We start from the raw sequence: 16,905 nt of genomic DNA, 5'->3' as shown, positions 1-16,905 counted from the left end.
AAGATAGACAATACTTCGGCTGCTTTATAATTATCTCTCTTTATAGCAAAAGATAAATTGGTAAATCAATATAAAGAAGTGATAATAAAAATAAGGCTGCCGTGACGAAGCGCTTAGTCAACGTCTATATGCTGTCATCGCCACTGCAGCAATCGGTATCTACATTAATTGCAATCTAACGTTCGTTGAACGGTTCTCCATGAATGAAAGGCACGAGCGCGCAGGTCACTTCGAGCTCAGTTCGCAATACAGAACCATAAACGGCACCGATATATAAATAATTGTTCACCTACTTTCCACAAACGCTGCTCTTGTGAACTAAAATACCCTTGGCCCCTGCGGTTTGTGTGATTGCGCTTTCATATATAATTCACGACAGCTATTGTTCGTTTCACCGGTGTGTGGCGGTACTCCCTTCGAATTAAATGTAGACAAAAACTACGGTGTTTTGCTGTGCTTCTCTAAGCAATGTGCAGAGCTCCCTGCAGCGTTCAGTTTCACTCTCGTGCTTGCTTTACGCGCGTCATCCTACCACTGTTTTGGTCGGTTAACAAGAGGGTTTCATATACAGCGGTTCCAGCTAGCAGGTCAAGCTTTCTGTTCACCTGCCCGTTCGAACAGCTCGAGAACACGCGCATTCGATGATTGCAGCACGGGCGTGGCGTATAGCTCGAGACGGAGTGTTGCGCAAGACGCCGTCTCGATTGGCGTTGAGGCCGCGAAGTGCCCGCTATTTCACGCTCTCTTTACTGCGCCCGTGCTCGCGCGTAAGGCGAGCCGCGCGTTGTGTGAATTTTCACGCTCGTCGATCTTTTCCTTCAACACCCGTGAGGCTACGTTTCCTCTATTTCTCGCTGGGCGGCTTTACGGAAGAGTTGGTAACAAGGTCGCACTTTCTGCGTGTGCGCTGTAACTCGAGCGTCGGGTGCAGCAGGGCAATAAAAAAGAAAAAAAAAACGACGACGTTATTGATGGATGCGACGCCACTTTCTTGTTCCCATTTCAAAAAAAAAAAAAGGAAAAGGAACAATGTTTTGTCGATGACGCACGAACGCTGTTTGAGCCACGTTTAGTTGCGAAAAGAACACGTACATGATGAAGACTACAGTAACCTGACGTGTTCCGAACTTGATCTGACTCGTCTGCCGAGCGGTTTAGGAGTTTCGAGGACGAGCGGCTTTCTTAACTCCTTCACGGAGGTTTTTCTTTTTTCTTTTCCCTGTCTGGAGCACGGGAAGTCGTTACGTCGTTTGTACTGCTTACAGCGTTGCAGCTGGTGAAATTAACGAAAGTGCGCAGCTGCTCTCGCACTGTATGGTAAGTGTAAACTGAAACGTTATCAGTTCGAAGCATTCCTTGCAGACACTTTGCGGCAGGCAGGTTCCTGTCTTGCCTCGCTTCGAGCCTCTTGAACAAATAAAGATTACCTGTCTGATGGTGGGCTTTGGATCTGGGTCTCCTAGTGCTCACGTAATGTTCACTCTGCCCGTTAGGCCCAGACGCATGCATACTCCTTTCGTGCCAACGCCAACTGTAGCGCATTGAAACGACTGGCATGTCCGTCACGTCGCGTAACAACAATTCTATTATAAAAGTGTGAGAACGTGCGTTCTCGCCAGTTTTCATTAGGCTACAGACGGCACAAACGCAACGCGTGACTAATTCTCAATTTTATCGCTGTCTTTGGCGTGCGGCAAGTCGCATAGCAAAATTTAATTGTGAGGATGAGAGGGCGCCATTTTAGCCTGAGCCTCTGGCTCGGGGTGGCATTTACGAAGGCATACTCGTTCCGCATTGGAATGGGGGATACGCCCATGTGCGACTCTTGCTGAACCACAGAAACGATTGAACACATCCTATGTATCTGTTCCCAATACGACGTCGAGCGCGAAGTTCTCCGGACAGCACTGAACCAGCTGGACTCTAGACCATTTTCCGTAATGAAGATCCTTAGGCTCTGGCCGGTCGCATCGATGGCACAAAAGGCCACGAAAGCGCTCTTAAAATACCTCAAGTCGACTGGTCTTGGGAACCGTGCGTAGACTCGGTGCGCACCTTCCACTGTGCTATCTATCTATCTATCTATCTATCTATCTATCTATCTATCTATCTATCTATCTATCTATCTATATATCTATCTATTCATCCCCATACCCCCTTCCCCCAGTGCAGGGTAGCAAACCGGACGTGCGTCTGGTTAACCTCCCTGCCTTTCCGGTCTTCTCTCTCTCTCTCTCTCTCTCTCTCTCTCTCTCTCTCTCTCTCTCTCTCTCTCTCTCTCTCTCTCTCTCGTGGCAGCTAGTGGTTTGAGACGTACACGACATTGTAGCACCTTCGGTCTCGGTCCAGGCCGTAAAGGAACAGGTTGTAGCGTTTCCGCGTTGGAGTACAATCAGTCGTCGTGCCATCGTCGTCGCTTTGCCGTTGTCGTCACACGCCCATTGTCTCGCCTTACACGGACGCGTTGCGCCATCTGGTAGCACTTGGCGGAATCCCAAACAGTGCTAGATTGCCAGTTATCTACAACATGTATTGCATTACATTTATTCCCACAGTGTGTCGGATCTACATAAAAAAATGATTGTGCACTGCCGTTCAAAGAAAATAGGTGGAGGGAGGGCATCTTTGGTGAAGTGTGAGCCTATTACAATGATATGCAAATATTTAAACAAAAGAACGCGATAGGCACCCCCGGTGTCCATAAATGAAAACAGCTAGCATTCAGTCCTCTGGCGTCGACTCTGGAATGAAATTAAAGTAAGCTCCATCTTTTCTACGGCCTATATTTTGCCATGTATGAACGTTTAGACTATTGTTTCGCACTGAGTTCTCGGTACGTTCAGGCTGCGTAAATTGGACGAGCATGCGCGCAGTGTCGTGCTGAAAGTAACAGTATCATTGTACAATGTAAACTATGAGTACACTGCGTCGTCCAGGTACTTCAATTCACGTCTTCAATTTTCTGTTAACCGTAGATATGTGAATTTCATTGCCTGATGCGTTACATAGACATCTAGCTAATGTCACTCTATGCTTTGCGGTTGCCCTAGCTTCGCGTCACATTGTTGTCTTTTACCTCGTCTGGGCCCTTGTGTGTGCCCGCAAAGTTTTGGGACTGGCTAGCTTACGTTTTCCCTCACGCTATGGCAGCCTTGCCATGTGACTGTGTAATTGTGCTTTTAGGCGGGACACTGTCTGTTTGCCTCTCGTGGGAAATGTTAAATATTTTGCCGTGTGTCCGTTGCACGTTTGCGGCGTTGTGTCTCAGGCCGTCGCTGCTGCAATTGTTTTTTTTATTTATTTACGATGCTGTTAGCTCCGTCAGGCTGTAACAGGAGTGGGGAAAAGAATACAGAAGTATTCCGTACCCCCCCCCCCCCCCAATATATACAGTACAACACTAAATATGGTACGAATACCTTATACAATACTTATCTAAAAAGCGTTTCCAGCCATTGCTGAAAAGATTAGGCTGAATTGACAATTTATGAAGACTTGAGAACAAAGCCTATTCCACTCAATACTTGTTCTGGATAAGAAAGAGAGCTTCATTGCGGTAACTCTGGTGGTGTAGGATGAAACAGCCCTACACCACAAGAATGATTGGTATGCGCTGGTATTCGTCCATGGGGGCACAAGTACAATGTAGGAACTAGTTTTAAATTACTACTTTAAAGCTGATTAAAGAATAAGAAGGGGTCGATTATTAAGGAGAAAATAAATGTGAAACTTCCATATTTCAATTTCGCGCCCAAACTGTCGCGTCATTGACGTACTTGCGACGTCAGGGATAACGATGCTTTCGCGTATGTGGGCTATTCTTGAGCTTGCAGATTCATCCAGTGGAAGCGGGCTAAGCCTTTGCCTACTTCAGAAGGAAATGTAATCCTTCCATACTTATACAGAACTAACTTGTTTCGCGCGGTCGCTGTTAAAGGCTTCGGCTTTATTAAAATATTAAATTAAATTGTAGGGTTTTACGTGCCAAAACAGTGATTTGATTTTGAGGCACGCCGTATTGGGGCACTCCGGATTCATTTTGACCACCGGGGGTTCTTTAGCATGTGCTTAAATCTATGGACACGAGCGTTTTTACATTTAATCCCAGTTAGATTTGTGAATCTTGATGCGACTGCTATTGGGTGGTCTTATACGTAGTTCAATTTACGCTTCGGGACTCCTATTCGCAACAGTGCTTCTGTTCTGCTACACTCTGCTCAGTTACAAGGCTTTTCCCGACTAGCATGGAAATTGGTCAGATCTTCACTCCCCGTCCTATTTGCCGTCACCTTCACCTCCCCCTCCTCAATATGTTATATCCTCTCTTTAAATCTCATTTCAAACTACAGTGCACAGTGACTTCCAATCAATTGGCAGTTCTTTCCCAGAATTGGTCCATTGGTCCGGAATTTGCTAGTACTCTTTCCCAGTAGCTGTTCATTGGTCTTGGCAGCAATTTCTTCCACGGTACAAGCACAGCAATCATTGGTCGCTCCTGCTTTCGTTCGCCCCCGCAGACATCGATCGGCGTGTGAACAACTGCTATGCCTGCGTTGTTGTTTGTTCTCGTAACAAGTGGCCGTACACAAGGTCTTTGGGTTTACGCTTAGGATCACTTGGATATAACAGTCGAACACCACCGTATGGCGCATTTCTGGGAATGCACTTCATCCGCATCGCGTCATTGTAAATGCGGTCGCTTGGAGGTGATGACCCCAGCAGTAGTATACCCTGCAAACCGCCGGATGGCGAACGCCTTTCCCACGGCCAGGCACGCTCTGCCTCTCTGAAATCATGCACCAAGCCGAAGTAATGCTCAAGTACGGTGCGTGGCAAGTGGGCTGGTTGCTCCGGCCGACTCTGGTTGCAGCTGCCCAGCCGTCGCTGCAGGCCGCTCGCTCTTCAGTCCTCCGTGGACTGTTTACGTCGGTCGCATTGTTTACGTCCGCTCGTTGGGCGCCAGCTCGTTCGGTGTCTTGTGTCGGGCTTAACTATCTCCAGCGGAATGCGGCCGCCGCGGCCGGGATCAAACCCGCGACTTCGAGTTCAGCGGCGCAACGCCACAGCCCCTCAGCTGCCGAAGCGGGCTCTGTGACTTCACATTGAAGCTGGTACGCGAATGTCATGGTAGCGTCCCCATGTACTCGTCTTTCGTTGTCGCGTTCTTTGTGGCTTACCATGCTTCCGATTACGATAAGACTGACGTAATTGTCATTTCATAAATGTAATTTACCCGTCTAACTTGACCCAAGGGTTGTCCTTAACGTGCCCTTAATAGGACCTTAACAGAGCGAGTGTAAGAGTGGGGTTGGAAGATTAATATGCAGAAGACAAAGATAATGAATAGCCGGGCAAAGGAACAAGAGTTCAAGATCGCCAGTCAGCGTCTAGAGCCTGTGAAGGAGTTCGTTTGCCTAGGTCTATTAATCTCAGGGAACCATGATCTTGAGAAGGAAATTCATAGAAGAATAAAAATGGGTTGGATCGCATACGGCAGACATTGCCAGCTCCTGACTCGAAGCTTACCATTATCATTCAAAAAGAAGGTGTACAATCAGAGCATTTTACCAATGCTGACATATGGGGCACAGACTTGGAGACTGATAAAGTAGCTTGAGAACAAGTTAAGGACCGCGCAAAGAGCGATGGAACGAAGATTGGTAGGCATAACGTTGAAAGACAGAAAGAGAGCGGTTTGGATCAAAGAGCAAACGAGTATAGACAATGTTCTAATTGACATCGAGAGGAACAAAAATGATGCTTCGCAGGTCATGTAATGCGCCGGTTAGATAACCGTTGGACCATTAGGGTTACAGAATGGGTGCCAAGAGAAGGGCAACGCAGTCGAGAACGGCAGAAGACTAGGTGGAGCGATGAAATTAGGAAAAGTCGCGGGCGCTGGTTGGAATCGGTTGGCGCAGGACAGGGGTAATTGGAGATCGCAGGGAGAGGCCTTCGTCCTGCAGTGGACATAAAACAGGTTTCTTCTTCTGATTATTATTATTATTATTATTATTGTTACTATTATTATTATTATTATTATTATTATTATTATTATTATTATTATTATTATTATTATTATTATTATTATTATTATTATTATTATTATTATTATTATTATTATTATTATTATTATTATTATTATTAAAAACGATTTGAGTTGTGTTGGTACATTACCCTTTTATTGTACCAAAAAGAAAAGCCTCTCTTACCGAGTGAAGAGGCTCGGTGAGCTAGGAAAGGCGCAAACACGATAGACAGGTGGCGACTCCACCTTGAAGTTTCCGCACGACCTAGGTGAGGCGTCATGGACTTTGACGGCGTCCGCTCAGTCCTAGATCACGTATTATTGGTGAAGATGAACCAACATCGCATTCTAAGCGAGGCCAAACGCTGAACTTGGTGAGTTTCGAGAACATTTACTGAACCGAATCGGCCAAATGCGAAAGGAATGCACTGAAAGGAAGGTTAAACCTCTATGATCGGAGATTACAAAAAACGAAAAAAAGAAAGAAAGAAAGAAATCTATCCTAGTCTAGAGTTGACCGTTAATGGCCCGTACGTATAGCTACCACGTTGTGTACATGCAACTGTTCAGTTGTTCTCTCTCTCTCTCTCTCTCTCTCTCTAGTGATGAAGTCCACTTTGTCACATAGTGCGTTGAACAGCCCTCAGGTTTAGTATAGTGCCATGTCGGATGGAAAAGGTACACGCCTACGCTGCCGGCCAGCGCCGACTAATTAGACGCCTCGACCGCGTGCTTTTAAAGTTCTGCTTTCATATTCACGCGAGACATCCAGCTAATTAAACGGCTGCCGTATATGCTGCGAGTGCTGTGCGGCTGGTTCCCCTGTAACTCGAAAAAGTTTTCTGATAAAAGGTGTTTTGTAGCCTGGCTGTTCAGCCATTCGTGTCGCGAAGAGAAGTCGCAAGTCTCGTGCAACGGTTGCGACTTCTTGTAGGAACGCCGAAAATCGCCGCGTGCTAACGCCTGTGACAGTATACGCTATAGAGCGGTTAGCGAGAACAGACCCCGACAAATCATGATAGCGATGCATACTGTTAGCGACAGCGCGCATCTGTTTAAAAACAGTTCTAACGAAAGAAATACATTGTGGATTGCACTTCGGCTTTTGCCTCCGACTATAATATGTGTATGCTGTGCTTATATGATTCGATGCAAATCGTTTCACTCCGGAAGCTGGATTCGCAGTGCGATAATGAATTGGTAGGACGTGTCTGTGGCTATGACGTAAAATTTCGGAAAGCATGCTTCTGACCGTTTGGCAAAGAGCTTACGTTGTGGTTAGTTTAACATTGTAAAGTGACATTTGTTGCTGGAATTCCGCTGTTTACGTTATTTTGCTATATAGTAACAGCGCTCAAGATTCGGACAGCACAGAACGGCCCTGATATAAGTCATGCATAGTCGGCCAAAAATGACACATGCTCACTTCTGGTGCAGTAAGCTTTCTCCGCAATGTGGCGTCGGCACGTGAACAGTTGAGCAACATGCGCTGGCAGCAGTTTTGCACAACCTCAACTAACTGGGGCCCGTGTTTCGCAAAACATTTACGTAGTTGCGTGCAGTCCACGATTGACGATCGCTGCGGCTCTCGTTATCAACGTCTGCTGTCGGTCTTGTTGGTACGTGGCTTTGAGAAATGGTTCTCGGCGCAAAAAACAAGGCACGGACAACAGAACATGTTCGCATGTCCGTGTATTTTACTCTGTTGTCCGTGTCTTACTTTTTGCGCCTAAAACCATTTCTTAAGGTCTCGTTACCATGCCGATGGCTATATCATGAGTGGCGGGCGCAAGAAGAACAGCGGCCATTGGATAAGAGCTCTTACGTACGAGCCAGAGACGGGCAGGAGAAAACACCGATTTCTAGGTGTGTTTGTCGATGCACTGAAGAAACGGTACATCTGAGCAGCACATTTGACTGTATTTAATTTGAGGCCGCCATTAACGTGTCAGTCGAGCCGTGCACGCTCAGACTATATAGTAGTGCTGAGTATGCACGTGATAGATATATAATCATTGCGCGCCGTTCATAAGTTTTTTTTTTTTTTTTTTTTTCGTCTCGCGAGTTTCGTCTCGCAGCGCGCTGTCTGGTATGCGCGCGCGCTCGCCGAGCTTCGCTTTGATCGGCGCGCAGCCGATGATGCATCGGGGCCCCGCGCTCCTGGGGACTCGGGCCGCGGCCCCGCTAATTAGGGAGCTGCCCGCGAGCGCGCGCCGCTGATCAATGGGGGGAATGGGGGAGGGAGGGGGGAACCGGGAGAAGGACGGGGAAAAAGCGGCTATTACCGCCCCGGCCGATGCAGCCGCCGCCGCGAAAAGCGGTCCGAGGCGATGAGATGGTGGAACGCGCCCTCTAATACCGGCCGGGGTTCTTGCTGCTGCTGCTGCGGCCCCACCTGCTGGCCGACTCTCTTGTGGACACGCGGGAATGGCCGCCGCCCCGCAACGGAGAATATCGCCCTCTCTGCCTCCGTCCCCCCCCTCACTGACCCGTAGTCTGGCGCCTCTTCGTAAGCCGGCGTTCTTGTGAAGGGGACGTCCGCGCCGCTGCGGGCTCCGGTCTGCAGCTTCGGCTTCGTCGACTGACCGAAGCGCGCGATCTCATGGACGCTGTCGCAGACAGCTATTTTTACGCTGTCGACGGCGTTTCGTCGCGCGGTTTCGGTGTACGTCCGTGGCTTTGTAAATGCATGTTCCCGAGTACTGTTCGGTGTAACGGAAGCGAACCTCATTGAATAGGAAGTAACTTTAAACAGTGCTTAGCCATTGTGACCCTCAGCTTTATTCGAAGCAAGAAAGTAATACAGAATCGCATTCGTTTTCAGAAACGTGCCTATGTGGCCCAGCTGTAAAGGTGGGTTCAAGTGTTGTTCGCTGTCTGAAGCAATAAGGAAAAGGACTTGTACATGTCCCGCACTAAGCAAGCCTCATCGGTGTTCTGAAATTGGAGGAAGCCGTGACGTGAAAAAAATAAAAAAATAATATATTTATCCCATTACACGATTACTGACATCGTAACCGTGAATTCAGAGCTGTCTTGCTGGTGACTGTTGCGGATGTTTTCCGTCTGGAAACTGCTCGGCGAGTACCCCACCTATACAGCATGTCCAAGCTAACTTTAGCCAGAGTTTTAAAATATGCGAATGCCACGTAGCTGTACAGAACCAGGGTAATGTTGTTTGCCGTAGCTTGGAGATACTCAGATTATTTTTTGCATTCCACCGAATTAGATAAATAGTCGTAATTAATTAATCAATTTATTTATCTGTGAAATATTATCATTAGATGAAAAGTGTCAATGAGAACATTGTAGAGCGACATGAAAAAACTCTCACTACAACTTTATATTGCTCAATACGTGTTACGCGAAAGTGTTTTACCGAGCGTGAAAGAAGCCCACGAATACACGTGCAAAGTGCCTCGAGCGGCCAGTCGCGCGGCAATTTTGCGTGCATTTGCGGGCTTCTTTCACGCTCGGTAAAACACTTTCGCGTAACACGTATTGAGCAATATAAAGTTGTATCGAGAGTTTTTTCATGTCGCTCTACAATTTTCTCATTGACACTTCTCATCTGATTATAATACTTGAGAAGTTGATTGATGAATTAAAGCTAATTATCTAATTAGGCGGGATGAAAAAATAACTTGAGTATCTCCAAGCGACGGCAAACAACACTATCTTTGTTCTGTCCAGCTACGTGGCATTTGTATATTTTTGAACTCTGGCTGAATTTAGCTGGGACACCTGTATACTCCGCTCCGCTGGGCTCACATACGGCTTCCAAAACAAGGAACCGACGGTCACCATCACTGACCATGTAATACGCACATTTTTTTTTCAACTATCGTTATATGCATACACTATTCGCGTTCAAAGTGACGAACGCTGCTCCTCCAGGACTTGGCTTGACCGAACGTCAGCGTTGCCATTCCTTGGCGAATCGTTCGCGTGCTCGACCAAATGTGGCACTCAAGGTTACGACAAGCGGCGAAGAAGCCACACGGCCGCATAAATATCGCCCCGAGCTACTCGGCAACGATGGCTTTGTATCAGTTAGATACTCCAGTCTGTATGCTCTTCCTTGGAACACTGCACACTCTATTAGTGAGTATGAAGTACAGCTTTTACTATATACCACAAGTGCTTTAGTAGCGTAATTTTTCTGTCCTGTTGTTTCAGCTTCTTAAGCTGTTGAACATAGTGTAACAGCAGTGTGAGCGGATCCCGAAAAGTTGAAGGCACCCATTGCGACATGCGCACCGGGGTAATGCACGCTCCGTGGCTTTGACGGAAGCTGTATACAGGCGCATGCAAGGTGGCTTCTGTCGCTGGCACTCATGGTCGTTGCCCAACATTCGACCAGCTGTGTTGAAGTACGTTGAGCCGCTGAAGTCTTCTGATATGTTTTCAGAAGGAGAGTTGCCAGAAGGCAATAAAAAAAAAAGACGGCCTGCTTTTCTGAAGTTTTGGAGCAACCTTCGAGCAGCATAAAGAAACGTTAAAGGGCCGAAAGCCAGGACACTTTAAACCGCCGTATTCTAGAACGTTCCTCACCTTAACTCCACCTCGACTCGAAAAAAGTGGATGGCAGCGCCGCCTATGGACAGGAGCGGTCACTGCATTTCGCTGAGCCGCTGCAGCAATTTTCGAGAGAAGCGTAGCGTCTTCTGAGGTCGAAGGGTGGCGCTGTGCTCAACTCGGAAGCTCGCAGTAAAATTGAGTATGAAGAACGGCTGAGGAATATGGAAGAAAGTAAATGGACTGGGAGAGTGTTGAGGTATCTGTTCAGGAAAAACATTGATTCACAGTGGAGGAAAAGAACTAGGAAGCTTACCAGCAAGTATGCGACCTGTATGGTGAGCAACATGGCAACGAAGAACGTCAAGCGGAAAGTCATAGAGGCTGAAATAATCTCATGGGTGGCGGCAATGGAAAAGAAACCTGCCATGAGTAACTACTTAAGAGCAAAAAAAAAAAAATGAAATCAGGAACGAAACAATTTATGATGACTAAAAGGGAAGCTCATTACTTTTCGAAGCGAGATCGGTATGCCTTAGAACACGCACCAATAAAGTGAGATATCAGAAGGAAGAAGAAGCATGTGCTTGCTGCGGTAAAGCAAGGGAAACGATCGAGCATGTTTTATTAGAATGTGAAGACGTTTGCCCAGCGGTTGATTTAGGCACCACTGGCCTCCTTGAAGCGCTTGGGTTCAACTAGAGCAGGGGAAAAGTAAACATGTCCGCAATAGAGATTAGTAAGAGGCGATTGGAAGATTGGTGGGAGAAAACTAGGGAAACGACAAACGGAGACGTACAAAAGCAAAGTTCGCAATAAGGGATCAGAAAATTTGGTTGTGGGAGTTCATAGTGTTTTTTTTTTCTTCTTTTCTTTAACCTAGGTAGGACATTAGGCAGTATAATAGAAAGAGCTTGTGGGCGCAAACCACCGCCCCGTTCCAAACGACATGCTCATAACATCCATCCATTCATCCATGGTACGGAGCCTACATGCAAGCGCTGTTTTAGGTTGGTGACAACGCCAAAATTTCGACCGCTACTTACCGCCAAATTTGGTGAGTAGCCATTTTGGTCCCCACTATCACTAGAAGTAGAGGCGCATGCCTGCTTTATTTATTTATTTATTTATTTATTTATTTATTTATTTATTTATTTATTTATTTATTTTTGTCACGCTCTGAGGTACCCATGTTGGCACGCGATCTGGTAAATTTTTTTAAATTTAGTTTTATACCAATGCGCACATGAAACCCGCATGCATCTTTAGTATACAAGTTGCCTTTTCCTTTAATTTTAACACATGAAACTTTTTTTTATTCTATTGCATGTCGTGCGACACCTATAAAGCAACAAGTTATAAGGCACGGTGGCGTGCTCGTGGTAGTATTATCTCACGCCAAGAATGTGAACTGCATTAAGCATTGTCGTTGCCTTCCACTTGTACGTGAAGTGTGCTGTAATAAGGACTGTGCTTACTAGCCGGTTTGACTAAAACGTACAACTACCGTGCACTGCGCTTAAACACGCTATGTGCCTCTGGCTGCTGAGGCCGAAGTTTATTTTTAAAAGTTTTTATTTTTATTTATTTATTTATTTATTTGGTCATACTGTTAACCCTCCAGTGAGGGTCGTTACAGGGAGGGAAGAAGAACATATACATTTCATAAACACTTCAATGAGCAATCATGAATCAGAATTCAAAATTTGTACACCATTTTTCAAAAACATATCGACACCCAGCTCAAATTGCTGCACGTTCACACTCTCCACAACGTCACTTGGCAGTTTATTCCATAGTTCAATTATATCAGGAAAAAAGGAATACCGATATACATCCGTACGTGTGTTAATAGGTTGTAGTACCCTGCTGTGGTTTTTTCGTGAACCATGTTTTAGAGGCGCTTTCACATAATGTTCCTTATTTATTTTTAATGCCCCTTGCATTATCTGAAAAAAAAGTTTGAGTCGATGTTTTATTCTTCTCATTTCCAGCGTTTCTAATTCACACTGCTGTATCATCTGTGTAACCGAGTCAGTACGGCGATACTTGGAGCATATAAAGCGTGCTAAAATCCGCTGAATCCTTTCCACTTTCTTTTTTAAGCATTTTTGGTGAGGGCTCCACACAGCATTCGCATATTCCAGAACTGGTCGTATAAACGTTTTGTAGGCGACCAATTTAATTTCTTTAGTCGCATCTGGAAGCTTTCTCCTAAGGAAGCAGAGCTTTTGGTAAGCCTTCGAACAGATATTCTCAATGTGAATACGCCAGTCTAGATTATGCGTCACTGTCACCCCTAAATATCGGAAACTCTGTACCTCGACCAAGGCATTTTCTCCTATATTATATTCAAATCTGATAAAGTTCTGTTTTTTAGTTACGTGAGTGTATGTAGATTTTTTAAAATTAATTACCATGCCCCAACTTTGGCACCACGAGTTTAATGATTGCAGGCAGCTGTTTAGTTTAATCTGATCTTCCTTGCAGGTTACACGCGTGTAAATTAAGCAATCATCGGCAAATAGTTTAATTTTTACAGGCGGATCAACACTAGAAGGAATATCATTAATATACAATAAAAACAATATCGGACCTAAAACAGACCCCTGCGGCACTCCAGACGCAACTTCACACTTCCCCGATTCACTTTTCCCGATTCTGACCCTTTGAAAGCGGTTTGTTAAATATGCCTGAATCCACAATACTATACTTTCACTAATTCCTAGGCTTCTCAATTTGGAAAGCAGTTTATGATGGGCAACTTTATCAAATGCCTTCATAAAGTCTATACTGTTGCGATTCGCCTGCGACACGTGGTTTTGCCGGCGCGACTGCGGCGGGGCGGCAGACATTTTTGGCCCGATCGTCGTCGCCGCAACACTCATCGCCAGGTGTTTCCAGGCGCGACTGCGGCGATGCGACCGCCTAGGGATCATCCTCGCATTCCAGTCATTGTGCCCGAAACAGGCGATGCCAAAGCAGGGATCTCATTCCAGTCATTGTGCCCGAAACAGGCGATGCCAAAGCAGGGATCTCGTTCCGGTCATTATGCCCGAAACAGGCGATGCCAAAGCAGGGACCATCCTCTCATTACAGTCATTGTGTCCGACCGGCAGCGCCACGACAGGGTGCTACGAGATCGTGCTCGACATGGTGCTACGGCATCGCTACGACAGTGTGCGTCACCATTAGCCCATTGTACATACACGTGCTCGTCTTTTGAGGGGTTCCTTCTTGCCCTCAACTGCGAGAGTATAAAAACAGCTGCCCCCGGACGCCAAGAGGAGGGCTCCGATTTCTTCTGTTGAGTGAAGTGCTCTCCCGTCTCTCTACTACGGTCAAACCTGACCGCCAACTCTTTGCGATGTTAAAATAAACAAGTTGTTTCGTTGTTACCAGTCGACTCATGCTTTGCCGGGACCTTCGGATGCTTCCAGTTGTACCCCAGGCCGCCAGGCCAACGCTACCCTTGGGGCTTGCGACCCAGGTACAACCACGGGCGTCAGCGCCGAGTTCCCAACAGATCGTACCAGCAGTCAGATCCCAAAATATCTGGTTGGCAGCGGTGAGATCGCCTTCGACTTCAGACAACTGTCTGCCAGCGGTGAGATCGCGACAACGGAGGCCAGCAGCGAAGAGATGCAGTTGACTGTATGCTGAGCAGCTCAACGACGATCCGGGAGCAGTGCAACGAGCCCTGTGTGACGACTGGTTGCCTGCAGCGGAACGACTGCGCGGAATTCCTGCCTGCGAGGTTTGGTGAGTGCGGGACTTTCTTCTTCTGAGCTTTGCCAGGCTTTTGTTAGTGTCAGAAACAGAGCTGGTAATTGTGGTTGTCGTTGCTGCCGGGTTAGTTTGCGGCAAGACAATAATAAGCAGTAGAGAAAGCAGCATTCAGAGCAGCCATGGATTTGAAGTCGTTGCGCAAACCGAAATTGTTGGAGCTTGCAAGAGAGTTGGGTCTGGATGTCTCAGACAAACTAAGAAAACCTGAACTGCTAAAGGCTATTCTTGAGTTAGAGGCTGAGGATGACGAGCTGTCGGAATGCCTTGAGACTATTGAGGAGAGGTCAAAAAGACAGGAGCGCGAACTTAAAGAGCAAAAAGAGAGACAGGAGCGCGAACTTAAAGAACAGAAAGAAAAAGAAGAGCGTGAACGTAAAGAACAGAAAGAGCGAGAGCAACAAGAGAAAAAAGAAGAGCGCGAACACGCTTTGGAAATGAAGCGTCTCGAGGTAGAGATGGAACGCGCTCGTAATGGAAGTCAGGCACACGGTGCAGGAGAACGCGTATTGTTCAAAATGACGGACCTGATGCGGCCGTTTAAGCTTGGAGAGGACATTGGTTTGTTCCTGGTTAACTTTGAGCGAACGTGCGAGAAGCAGGGGTTCTCTCGGGAAACGTGGCCACAGCGCTTGCTCACTTTGTTACCCGGCGAGGCGGCCGACGTAGTCGCTCGCTTGGATAGAGAGGAAGCAGAGGATTTCGACAAAGTAAAATCGAGTCTGCTAAAAAAGTACCGGCTGTCTGCGGAGGCGTTCCGTCGGAAGTTTCGGGAAAATGAGAAAAGCAGAAGTGAGTCATATACAGAGTTTGCGTATAGGCTTATGTCGAACATGCAGGAGTGGCTCAAAGAAGAGAAAGCGTTTGGTGACCACGATAAAGTTCTGCAGTGCTTCGGGCTAGAACAGTTTTATAGTCGGTTACCTGAGAACGTGCGATACTGGGTCTTGGATAGGCCAGACGTGAGTACGGTGGCTAGAGCCGCTGAGCTAGCCGAGGAGTTTGTGACGCGTCGAGCTCGCGGAGCTAAGGACGGTCAAAAGGGTGAATTTGGCTCGAAGTTTGAGAGGCCGAAGTTCACACCCATGAGAGCAAAGGGGAACACGCGTAGTGCGGATGCGAGTGGAAGCAGTGCGACCGAACCTAAGGAGACGGCGGCAGCCGAAGCCAAACGCAGAAAGCGGTTCGAGATGAGGCGAGCGGGCGTTTGTTATACGTGCCAGAAGCCGGGTCACTTTTCGGCGCAGTGTCCGGAAACAACACCAAAAGTTGTGTTTTTTTCAATAAGCAGCACTGACGAGAACATGAAGCTTCTCGAGCCTTACATGCGAGACCTCCTCGTGAACGGGAAAGAGTGCCGAGTGCTTCGCGATTCCGCAGCTACGATGGATGTAGTTCACCCGTCTTACGTAGAACCCCATATGTTCACGGGCGAGTGCGCGTGGATCAAGCAAGCCGTGGAAGCTCATAGCGTGTGTCTGCCAGTAGCAAAGGTGCTTATTGAGGGACCTTTCGGAGCGCTTGAGACAGAGGCGGCAGTGTCATCTATGCTGCCACCCCAGTACCCGTACCTATTTTCAAACAGGTCCGATCACCTCCTGCGCGAGAAGGGGCTTTTGTTTGGTGAAGCTAGTGTTCAGGCCTTAACCAGATCGAAGGTTCGGGAGCTCGCTGCAAAGGCGGTAGTTGCGGGGCCGACGTTATCAAACAACGAAAAAGGGTCAGAGGCGCAGCAAGCTGATATTCCGAGCACGCCCGAACTGAATAAACTTGAGTCTGTAACGTTAAAGGCGCCAGATACTGGAGGGGAAACGCCCGACTCGGGAAAGTTAGAAGAGCTATCTACTGATTTGCTCATCGCGCCTACGTCAGACGGACTTGATAGGTTGCTAAAAGTCAGCCGGTCGGCTTTGATAGCCGAGCAAAAAAAGGATGGCAGCCTGGAAAACGTGCGCTGCAATGTCAAAGAAGGTATCGCCAGGAAAACTGCGCGTTTTGTGGAAAGAGGTGGAGTCCTGTACCGGAAGTATCTAGACCGCCGAGGAGTGGAGTTCGATCAGCTGGTCGTGCCTCAATGCTATCGTCAGGATCTGTTGCGCTTGTCACATGGGGGTTCGTGGTCCGGACACCTAGGAGTTAAGAAAACTAAGGACCGTCTCTTGCAAGAGTACTATTGGCCAGGGTGTTTTCGGGACGCAGACCATTTCGTGAGGACATGTGACACTTGTCAGCGGGTGGGCAAACCAGGGGACAAATCGAGGGCGCCGTTGAAATTGGTACCTATCATTACGGAGCCTTTTAGACGGCTCGTTATTGATACTGTGGGACCTCTGCCGGTAACAGCCACGGGGTACAGACACATTTTGACTGTGATCTGCCCAGCGACAAAGTTCCCTGAAGCAGTGCCGCTTAAAGAACTCAGCTCAGTTGAGATAGTTAATGCACTACTGTCCATATTTGCGCGAGTTGGTTTCCCTGCGGAAATTCAATCAGATCAGGGCACAGTGTTTACTAGCGCTTTGACGACAACTTTTCTCGAAAGGTGTGGGGTAAAGCTGCTACACAGCTCAGTG

General features: G+C 47.3%; 1 protein-coding gene across 2 annotated transcripts in view; it reads left to right on the top strand.

Moving 5' to 3' along the window:
- Positions 1-16,905, top strand: part of LOC142565493 (LIM domain-binding protein 2-like) — a 398,298-nt gene that overhangs the window by 167,498 nt on the left and 213,895 nt on the right. The window lies entirely within an intron of this gene.

The sequence above is a fragment of the Dermacentor variabilis genome, chromosome 1, assembly GCF_050947875.1.
Source record: "Dermacentor variabilis isolate Ectoservices chromosome 1, ASM5094787v1, whole genome shotgun sequence".
In the NCBI taxonomy this organism is placed as follows: Eukaryota; Metazoa; Arthropoda; class Arachnida; order Ixodida; family Ixodidae; genus Dermacentor; species Dermacentor variabilis.
This window is presented reverse-complemented; position numbering and strand designations above follow the sequence as displayed.